The 10,334-nt window shown below is 42.0% G+C and overlaps 1 protein-coding gene across 1 annotated transcript in view; it reads right to left on the bottom strand.

Moving 5' to 3' along the window:
- Window positions 1–8,717: 8,717 nt before the first annotated feature.
- MTHFD1L (methylenetetrahydrofolate dehydrogenase (NADP+ dependent) 1-like) overlaps window positions 8,718–10,334 on the bottom strand; it is a 155,319-nt gene continuing 153,702 nt past the window's right edge. Inside the window, exon 28 of the mRNA XM_014950508.1 lies at window positions 8,718–8,898. The gene's annotated coding sequence lies outside the window, so the exon portion shown is untranslated. The remainder of the gene's footprint in view (window positions 8,899–10,334) is intronic.

The raw sequence follows: 10,334 nt of genomic DNA, 5'->3' as shown, positions 1-10,334 counted from the left end.
ACAATTATGTGAACTGTCACAGGGGGAAGAAGTGTGGCCAGGCATAAAGAGGGGGTGCTGCTGGCTCTAATCACCAATTGGGACCGAAGCATCAGCATTTACATAAATCAGTGGCATGAGACGTACTGAGAATCTTACAAAGAGCAAACCAACCCTTCGTCAGCCCTTTGCAAACCCACAGGAGCTGTGGGGAGGGGCGAGAACCTGTGGAGGTGATTAAGAAATACCTGCACCTGCCAGACCTCGGTCGTTTTAGAGAAAACTAAAACACCTGAGGGCTCAGGGGGTAGAGTGAAAGCTGGCTCGTCTGGGTGTTAAGACCTTTTTCTTTTTGTTTTTCCCCTTCTGGTGGTTTGAAGTAAGAGGCCAGGATCAGTGCTCTTGAAGTCTGCAGGATGTTGCTTGGATTGTGGCAACCCAGTCAAACGATCGAGCAGGTCAGTGGTCTTAATGTTGTCCCTTTGAGAGGTGGCGGGGAAATAGTTGTAGTGCTTTTGTGGTTCCAGGGGAGCAGCAGGGTCATTTGCTCGTGTTGATCTTGGCCTTCAAATCTTTGCAGCAAGCCTTTGGTTTTTCAGCATGCCTTCATGAGAAGGTGTAGTAAGTTACAGGTAGTAAGTGGCCTTAGAATGTGTGACCCAACTTTGCTGCGTTTGTCCCTAAATCTGTACGTGAAAGTACAAGTTTACTTGAAGAACTTTTGCTTGCTAGTGAGTGAAATCTTGAGCATGTGGTAGGACTTGGGGACCTCCAGAGGTCTTCTCCATCCTGAGTGGTTCTATGTAAACTGTATGTTTAGTGGCAGCATCTGTACCAGATCTGAATGAATGGTATATGTGACTATTTAAAATCATTCTAAAAGAATTTTATTAGAAAAAATACAGACCTCTAACCTATTGACTCTAGACTGGAATCCTCACTTTTATTGAAAGTAACTTTTAAAAATGGTTTGAAATTTATTTGGAGCCGCCTTAATTCTTAATATACTAGGGGATGGATCTGGACCATTGCATAGGTGTTGAAAGGAAGAGGTGGAGTGTGTAGCTAGTAACTGGAGTTTTTGAGGTTGCAAGTTCTGTTTATTTCAACAAAAACTGTGTTTGGCACAAATAGATCTTAGAAAAATGCCTCCGTTATATACATTTTGAAACATTTTTGTCTTTTTTTTTTTGGAATGTATAAGGGTGTTCCACTTATTAGCCATTGTATAACGTTTAATTACGTAACTATAATATGAAGCACAATAGGTTAAATACCATACCTGTTAAAATACAGGTTTGGCTGAAAAGGGAAAGCAATTAATTTTGTAGTAGTGAGATAGGTGATATACAGATTGTTAATGTCTTTTCATGGGTGTTTCCTTAATGCATTAAGTACACTTCAGGGGTATGTGCAGTGGTTATACTAACTTTGACTTTAGTCACAACCAGTATATTGGGGGACAAACCCAGATGGTCCTTGCTGACTGTTAATGAACAAACTACTGATGCTCAGGGTTTCTCCCTGCTCGCCCTCCACACCTGCCAGCTTAACCACTACAAGTTTCTGGCACAACTTTATGGTTTCTACTTAGACATGAAGAAAAACCCGAGTGTAAATCTGATAATAGCTTGTATGGGGCTTAACAAAACAGAACTGCTGAGCTAATTCCTATTGGTACCTGTACGTTATAAATTCTGGTTGTCATCTATATGCCTGTTGGGCACTAGTATTTAAACAAAGCATGCAGAATTTGAAATATGGGTTTGATTTTTTTTTTTTTTTGAGTCCAGCATTTAATTTTATAAATCTCGGGAGAGTTTGGTGTGGTTTTTTGTTTGTTTGTTTTTAAATCTGCCGTGTATGCCTCTCCACATACTGAGTATCCTCTGTCTTCAGCTGGTGGTGGTGGGCTGTGGGGAGCAGGGTTTGCCCTGTGGAGAGGGCACCCTGGCCAGCCCTGGACTTGGTGGCACTGTAGCATGACAGTGGAATTTGAGTAACGTTTACAGTAAAGGAAGCTCCAGTCAAACTGGTTCCAGTGCCGATCGCATCTGAAGGGTCCCCAGACACTGGTTTAAAGATCCAGGCAAGGCTTTCTTTAGTCTTGCTGCAGGGAATGGCTGTAAACATTTCTGGAGCTGTTCAGGCTCAAGTCAAGCTGGTTAAGGCAATATGAAATTCAAGGTCAAGAGGTGAAATGCTGCTAAATTTAAGATTCAAGTTTATGCATACGAGTAAATGGTTACTTGGATCGTTTCCATTTCAGACGCACTAAGTAAGGTATGGCTCTTCCAGCGTCCCTCTCCCCCTGCAGCTGGGTACCACAGTCATTTCACAGGAGTTATGAGCTGAAAAGGTCCTCCCCAAACATGTTTTCCCAAGTATACAAGTGGAATTGCTCTTGTGCATCCAGGCTTGTATCTCTAAATGTCTGGATGTGGCTCTGTAGGTTCACTTCATCTTCCTTTATAGAGGATTAAACAGTGTGTTCTCCTGTCAGTTTGTTCCTACCTCCAAACAGTGGAGAAACTCAGGCATTAGGGATGCTTGGGATAAGAATCCATTCACAGATGCACAAATGTATTTGATGGGATCTTCTCAGTGGGAGAGAGTGAGGTTTTGGTGGTTTTGTATTTGTAGGTGTTTTTTTTTTTTAAAAAATGTATTTGATGGGATCTTCTCAGCGGGAGAGAGTGAGGTTTTGGTGGTTTTGTATTTGTAGGTAGTTTTTTTAAAGTTTTATTTATTTTTCTTGTGTTGAAGCTTACAGGGACAAAACTAGAGTACTAGCAGAGAAGCAGTACTTTAGGGAACCTTTTTCCACATGGCTACTGTATTTTTTTTCCCCAGCATGATGTTGGGATGACAATGCTGTTGGCCCTTTCTGAAGGACTTGCGAAACAGACCATTTGTCTTTTAAACAGCTCGTGACATTCTGGGTTTGATAATTGCAGGTTGCCTGTACAGCTCCCAGACGTGTTTAAATCATTCGGTCACACCGGGTGTAACTCTTCCACTTCTGCTTCCAAGCTGATGTGTGGTTTGTTTGTTGCTGAGTAAATGCAGTCATAGGACAGAGATACCCAAATTTAGCAGAAGGTGAGGTTTTCTTCTGCAGTGACCCATGGTGCAGGAGGCACCTGTGAGGAGGGACTCCATAAATGCAGGAGTCTGAGACTGGTGCCTCCTCCCCAGCTCCATGGCAGTTGTTGCCACCCTATTGATTCCCTGCAGCTGCTATAGGGGATGCCAGGCGTGAGCACAACATAAGATCTTTCTCCCTTCTCTGGGGATCTGGTAGCCAACACCATGAGGAAGAATTGATGGCAAACAGCACGCTGGCTGTAAATTAAAGCATTAGCTCTGGGTCTTCTCCTGTAGTGTTAACTTTCCCTGGGAAGATATTTTAGATGGCTTTTCTTTTTTTTAATTGATGACATCTATCACTTGCTGGTCATCCCATTTTCTACTATTTCTTAGCACCATTTGATTACATGTGATGGAGACATGCAGGTGTTGTGCTATATGCAGAACCAACAGGCTGGGTCCTGAAAAGCTGGAAGTCTTCTCTGGCACTAGGAATCTAACTTTGACCAGATGGTGATGGTAATTGAGTTGTAATACCATGATGGGAATCGCTCAGTGGGAAACAGCTTTTAAAATGTCATAACTTAAAACTTGATTTAGTGTATTGCATAAAAGTGAGCATGAACTGTATTTGATACGTTCTTTTTATTAGTACTCTGCAAAGAAAAGTTCTTATGGTCCCTATAGCGTGTGTATTTCAGGTCTGTGAGCTTCCCTAGTGCTAACTCTTTCCACAAGCACTGCAGTTCAGAGGTGCGCAGAACAGTTTGCCTTGGAAGGGACCTGGAGATCACCCAGTGCAGGGCTGACTTAGAAAGGTTCTTAAGGGTCTGGTCCAGTCGAGCCTACACTGGCACATAGCAGTCTGGCTCTTCCCAGTCATTATTCAAAGGTTTAAGTTAAAAAGTTTACTTGGGAAGCAAATATTGAAGATTTTACATAAAAGCTGCATGCACAAATACGTACTCTTCCGTGCTTGTGTATATGTAATACATTACACTCACGTGCATGGAGCAGGGAACCATTATTATGACCACACTTGTGGAAATATTTGAATTTAGCTTACTTCACATAAACACTCTGGCCTTCACCCCCCGGTGCAGGGTGACACATGTCCTCAGCCCTGTCCTCAGGCCAAATGCTGTAAGGGCAACGAAGCTGGTGAGGGGGCTGGAAACAAATCGTTTTAGGAGCGGCTGAGGGAGTTGGGACTGTTTAGTATGAGGAAGAGGAGGCTGAGGGGAGACCTTATCACTCTCTACAACTACTTGAAAGGACACTGTAGAGGGGTTAGTGCTGGTCTCTTCTCACAGGTAATTAGTGACAGAACGAGAGGGAATGGCTTCAAGCTCCAACAGGGTAGGTTTAGATTGAACATTAGGAAAGAATTTTTCACCGAAAGAGTGATAGGGCATTGGAACAGGCTGCCCAGGGAGGTGGGGGAGTCACCATCCCTGGCTGTGTTTAAGGGCCATTTAGATGCAGTGCTAAGGGACATGGTGTAGGGGAGGACGTGGTAGAGTAGGGTAGATGGCTGGACTCGATGATCCCAAGGGTCTCTTCCAACCTAGACGATTCTATGATTCTAAGGGGCTTTCACTGTTGCCATTTCAACCTTCTCAAGCAGGGGGTCCTAACTTGGCCTTAAAATTTTTCTCTGAAATATGTTCTCAAAAAAACTTTCTATGAAAAACTTGATGTTAAAAGGGGTGAAACTGGCTACCCTCTGTTGCCACCCCAATAATTCAGTGGAGGAGAGCAAGCCTCCCCTGCCTTCAGGGCTCACTGTGGCTGGTTGGGTGGCCATCAGCTCCAGCTGGTCCTGCTGAAGCCCAAACCTGGTGCTTGAGAGCCATTACATGTGGGCAAGTTCCTCACTAAAATGTTATAGAGAAGCTGAAAAGCTGTTTGGAAATCTAGCCATGAGAAGCATGTTAAAAACCCAGTAGTAATCCAAATCATATGGTTAAGACTTCACTTAGATATTTAGAAAACAGGAGCAATGTCCAGTATGTGCCTGAAGCGCTTGATTTCTCCCCCCCTCCTGCTTCCAATTTAATTTATTCCTGCTCTTGGGATGCTTTCTGCTCTGTTGTGATCCAGTTGATGCATTGAACATCCGTAGTTCCCAAAGCTTTTGCATTGCTTGTATTTAAATCCCACCCCGAGAAGCTCACCTTGTTCTTGCACCTGATGCTGTTTCACATAAAACCTGAGAAGTGGAAAGTGTCCAACTGACCCTTGTGTCTGATCCAGCCTTTCGCGCCAAGGACCAAAGGCAACAGCAAGATATTTTGGGACAAGGACAGGATGTTAGTCTGGTGTGTCCTTCCCTCCAAACACAAACCAAACTTCAAAAGGACTGTACTGGTGGAGAAGGTCCTGTGGACAACTCTCCTGTGCAGCAGGCAGGGACCAAACGCATTAAGTGGCTTAGGAGAAAAGAACAGTCACTAACCAGGCAAGATAGTAATGAAATGGATGTACTTTATTAATGAATTCAGACTTGAGACAGGCACCACTTTTGCAAACTGTCCATCAGTACACACGTACACTTTATTTTCATGTTCATGGCAACTCGCATTCCGGGGTTTTGCATTTTAAAATACAAACGAAGAAACCCGTCGTCCGTAGTCTGAGGTATTTCAATGTCACTAGTTTTCTGTAGCTCAGCAGTAGCAATAACAAAGTATTCAGTCACTACAAAAAGCAGATCTCCTGGTAATAAACAATGGTGTGGTTTGTAACAGGCATTAGCAGAGGCAGGGGTAAGCAGGGGAAGCTGCCTGAGAAAGCTGCCATGTCACAAAACTGCTCAGAGCAGAAGCAAAGGCAGAGAGTCCCTCACCTGCAATCATATCCGAGTAGCAACAAGTGATGCACTTTGCTATAACACTTAACTTTGAAAAGGTTTCATTCCAAACCCCGTCTTGATGAAGGCATTTGGGCTTGGAGCTAAGGGCAGCCCAAGGGAACGTATCGCGGCAGCTTCTGCAGCTCAGCTGATGGTGCATAACTCAGTCCCTTCAGATTATGAGACAGAAGCTGCAGGCCAATATGAATTATTTTTAACAAATCTACTAAAAATTAACTAAAAGAACCAAAAATGTAACAGCTCAAAGGATTTTGCAGATAGTTAACCAAATGGGGGGGGAAGCTATGACAAAACAAGAGAGGGTCATTCCAGCTTTCCTTGAATTATTGAAGCTATCAAAACAATATAACAAATCCTGTGCACGTGACAGTAGAAAAAAAATAAAAATTACAGGATGTTTGTCAACTCTCAACTAACTGAGCTCGAGCGATGTTTTAGGGAAAGTCAGATAAACAGTCCCAGCACGTGTGGCCTGAAGGGACAACACAGGCACCACAATGCAGAAAGCGTGTGGGTATCACACCGTAGTTTGAAGCTACTTATAAAACCTGTTGCTCAGATGTCCGTATCCCATATGGAATGTTCACAGGCAGGCAGCTAGTGCCATGTTTATTACCCTACACTGCATGGAGATGGTCCGACACAATTGTCAGTGACCAAAAATAAGGCACGGTATGGTTTTCCAAATGTCTTCAAGCAAGATGGAGGGAAAACCTCATTTATTTTTCTTGAAGGAATGCTACTAGGAAAACTTTGACTGGAAACCACACTGAATTTCCTCTGTAAGTCTTTGGATTTTTCTAGGCTGGATAGCTCAGTGTGAGCCGGGCTAAATTACAACACAGCTATGTGTATGGATAACGTGGTTGTATTTTGGGGTACAATTTAATAGAAAATACCAGAAATCTCTCTCTCCAGTAGCTGTGAGAGCCACGCTTGAATCTTGCTTTCTACTGATGATGTTTGTCCTGCCCAGTGCAATTAAAGCATCCCCAGTCTAGGCTGTTATGAATTCTGATGTCTAATCAGGCTAAAATATCAACTAGCTCTATTTTTTTTATGTTTATCTTCACAGCAACCCCCCCGGTGCTGGGGGACCACGCTATGAATAGAACAGGTCTGAAATGCAGTCAGCAGACATTTCCGTGCTACTCCAGGGAAGGCACAGATAATTATTTTAATTGTCCCCAGTTTGCTCTTCTGTCCATAATTATAGTTTTGAGTTTATAAATAACAAAGCATGATTTCAAAAACCAAAACAAACCCCCTCAATTACAACACGGTTCCTGATATAATTAAGTCTCCAAATGTGGCTGCATAGAAGGGAACCAAAACTCCATCACAGAAGCCCATAACATGCAGATGTGCGTAAGCGGAGCAAAGCGACAGGATGGAAAACGTCACTAGGAAAATAAACTCTCTCATGATTATTTCACTGCTTTTTACCTAAAAAAACAATGGCCTATTGTTTCGATTCAACCTATTGTTCTGTTGCATTTTTTGCTATTGAAGGAACCAACAGTCAGTCAGTGAGAGCTTCCTGAGGAGCAGCAGCTTGAAAAGCTAAATGCAGTATCCTGTACCTAAGGCTTGTTTTGCTGCAGATTTAGGAAAAAAAACGTACGAGGCAAGTTACTGAGGTAAATGAAAGCCCACTGTTTAGGATTTAGCATGTTTGAATACCCCTTCCAAATAGCAAACACTCTCCAGTTTTACAAGCATGGTGGTTAAAACCCGCAACGCAAAGCAGAGCAAGGCTCTGACCCTGTGGCATCCTTGCTCGGTGGACGCTCCTCTGTTGTTATGGAGTATTGTGTGCTGCCAGGAACAGGACAAGAAAAACTCTGGGTCGGGAGCCAGCACAGCAGGAGGCTTCATTAGCCACGTACAGGAGCAAAACAGGGCTTCAGAAGGAACCGAACGACCAGCTTCGCCACCAGCGGCACAAAATCAGCTGGACAGCCTGTAACATACTCTCTGGATAAACACAGACCTATGGATCTGAGACAGCTACAGCTTAAGTGTTTCAAAAGATCTTTGCCCAACAAGGAAACAAATTGTATATTAAAAACCTTTTACAAAACACATGCTCTGGTTCTTTCTCTGCTTAATATCTTCCTTGCTCGGAGCTTGGCTGTTGCCCAAACGCATCCAGAGCAACGCTTGATGATAACTCAAAAATGTGCAGTTAATCTGTGTGTAGTCTCAGCTCCTGAACGCCAGGACCAAAAGTGTATTTTTCAGTGAGAAACAGTCTTGATCACCCAGTACAATCACGTTAACGCAAGATTTTAGATGGCCAAGATAAGGAAAATATGTCTGTAAACTCCTCTGAGAAAAGACGAAAACTCTAAGGTGAAAAATTTATCTCTTTTTCAATGTCATTTTATACATAAACAAGTATAAGCTCCAGTAGAGAGCTTCCAGCACTACAGCAAGAAAAACTTTTGCTTGCTTCCCCCCCCCTTTTTTTTTTTTTAACCTTACAGCTATATTTCATCATAAAAACTAGTTTGAAGAAAGCGTAAACTTTTGCTCTTTGGTCTATCTTGACATTCCTCTAGAGACACATAACAGGAATATTTCAGATTCATTTTTGTCTCCTACTTGCAGGAAACAGGAAAGTTGCAGTTCTTAATTTCCAGGCCTCTGAAATGAGAAAGATCAAGAATTTATATGTTGAAAGAAGACATCTTTGCTTTCTTCAAAGAAAAAAACAATAAAAATAGAAGCATTACAACCCAAAAGCAGTGTTTTGCTTCCCCCCCCCCCTTTTTTTTTTTTAACCTTACAGCTATATTTCATCATAAAAACTAGTTTGAAGAAAGCGTAAACTTTTGCTCTTTGGTCTATCTTGACATTCCTCTAGAGACACATAACAGGAATATTTCAGATTCATTTTTGTCTCCTACTTGCAGGAAACAGGAAAGTTGCAGTTCTTAATTTCCAGGCCTCTGAAATGAGAAAGATCAAGAATTTATATGTTGAAAGAAGACATCTTTGCTTTCTTCAAAGAAAAAAACAATAAAAATAGAAGCATTACAACCCAAAAGCAGTGTTTTAGTGAAACTGGTTACTTTTACTTTAATCATAATAAGCAAAAAGCATTTAGTTATGCCACGTGCACCTCCCATTTATTACCTGTGTTAACCCTACTAGGTGAGAAACAAAAATCTGTACTCATATTCCACTATGATAGACTTTAGATTGTATGTTATTGTAGTAATTGCTGCTGACTGAAACCCATTACTGTGGAATGAAATGAAAATAAGTCACTTTTTTGTTTCATAGGCTCAATTTTGAGTATGCAAAGGAAAGGTCTTCAAACACCTTCTATCCGTACCTGAATGAATGAAAACATCTAACAAGCAGTTTGCAATTTTAGGACATCCATTTTGGTGTCCTTCCCTCATGGGCCACAAAGATGCCCACAGTCAGAGCTCTGGGACTCCTCTCACATTCAGAAAAGCTCTGAGGGTGGCAAAATACCCGTGCTGTGTATTACAATCACTCTGATGCTCTGCCAATTTCAAAGAGGAGACGAGTGCAAGAATATATCTGCAACTGTGGACAGCCATGGCCTTACTAAGTCACAACCAACCAAGGAAAACAACTACACCCCCACCGTCAACCCAGATACCCTAAGTCACTTTAGCACAGTATGAGCAGGCACATGATGATTAAATTAGAGGGATCCTCAGAGCTCACGAGAGTCTTTAACAGACTTTACTTTTGCAGGGTGGGTCAGGCTCCTAAGTTTTAAAAATTTATTTCTTCCTAATGGAAGACTCGTCTTCATGGAAATAATTCCTATTCTGACTGGTGCTATCTACGGATAGGTCTGAAGGAAACTATTTCAACTTTCATTGTGCATGAGCTGGGCAGTATAATTTAAACAGGGTATACTGGCCAGTAACGAAGAACTAGCCAGAATGCTTTGGGTTCATTTCCAGATATTAATGTTTCAGCTTTTTAATAGAGCACATTGCTCCTACAGAAAGACTGTAATATGTTTTCTTTCATATATTAACTATTTGTCAACAGAAAAAAAAAAGAGCTTTTTCAACAAAGTTTTTACTTTTTTAGAGTACATTCTAATGACTGCTATTCTGCAAGCTTTTGTGAGAACTATCATCTGCTTCATTAACGCAGTGAGGGGGTGGAGAAAATTTAGAGAGGTCAATGACATGCAATGTTTCAGCTCAGTAAGAACCCCACACAGCTACCCCAGCAGCAAGAACTTCTGCCTGTGGCTCTTTCACAAGTCTAATAAAGCTCTGTATTGCAGAGGAGGATATCAACTGCACACCAAAACAACTGTTCTCAGCTCTGCATGTATGTTTATAATGAAACATCTGCAGCTCTTCCACAAATCTCTAAATATTTTTCA

The sequence above is a fragment of the Calidris pugnax genome, unplaced genomic scaffold (genome assembly GCF_001431845.1).
Source record: "Calidris pugnax isolate Ruff unplaced genomic scaffold, ASM143184v1 scaffold24, whole genome shotgun sequence".
In the NCBI taxonomy this organism is placed as follows: domain Eukaryota; kingdom Metazoa; phylum Chordata; class Aves; order Charadriiformes; family Scolopacidae; genus Calidris; species Calidris pugnax.
Note: the sequence above shows the minus strand (reverse complement) of the source record. Positions and strands in the feature narration are given on the sequence as shown.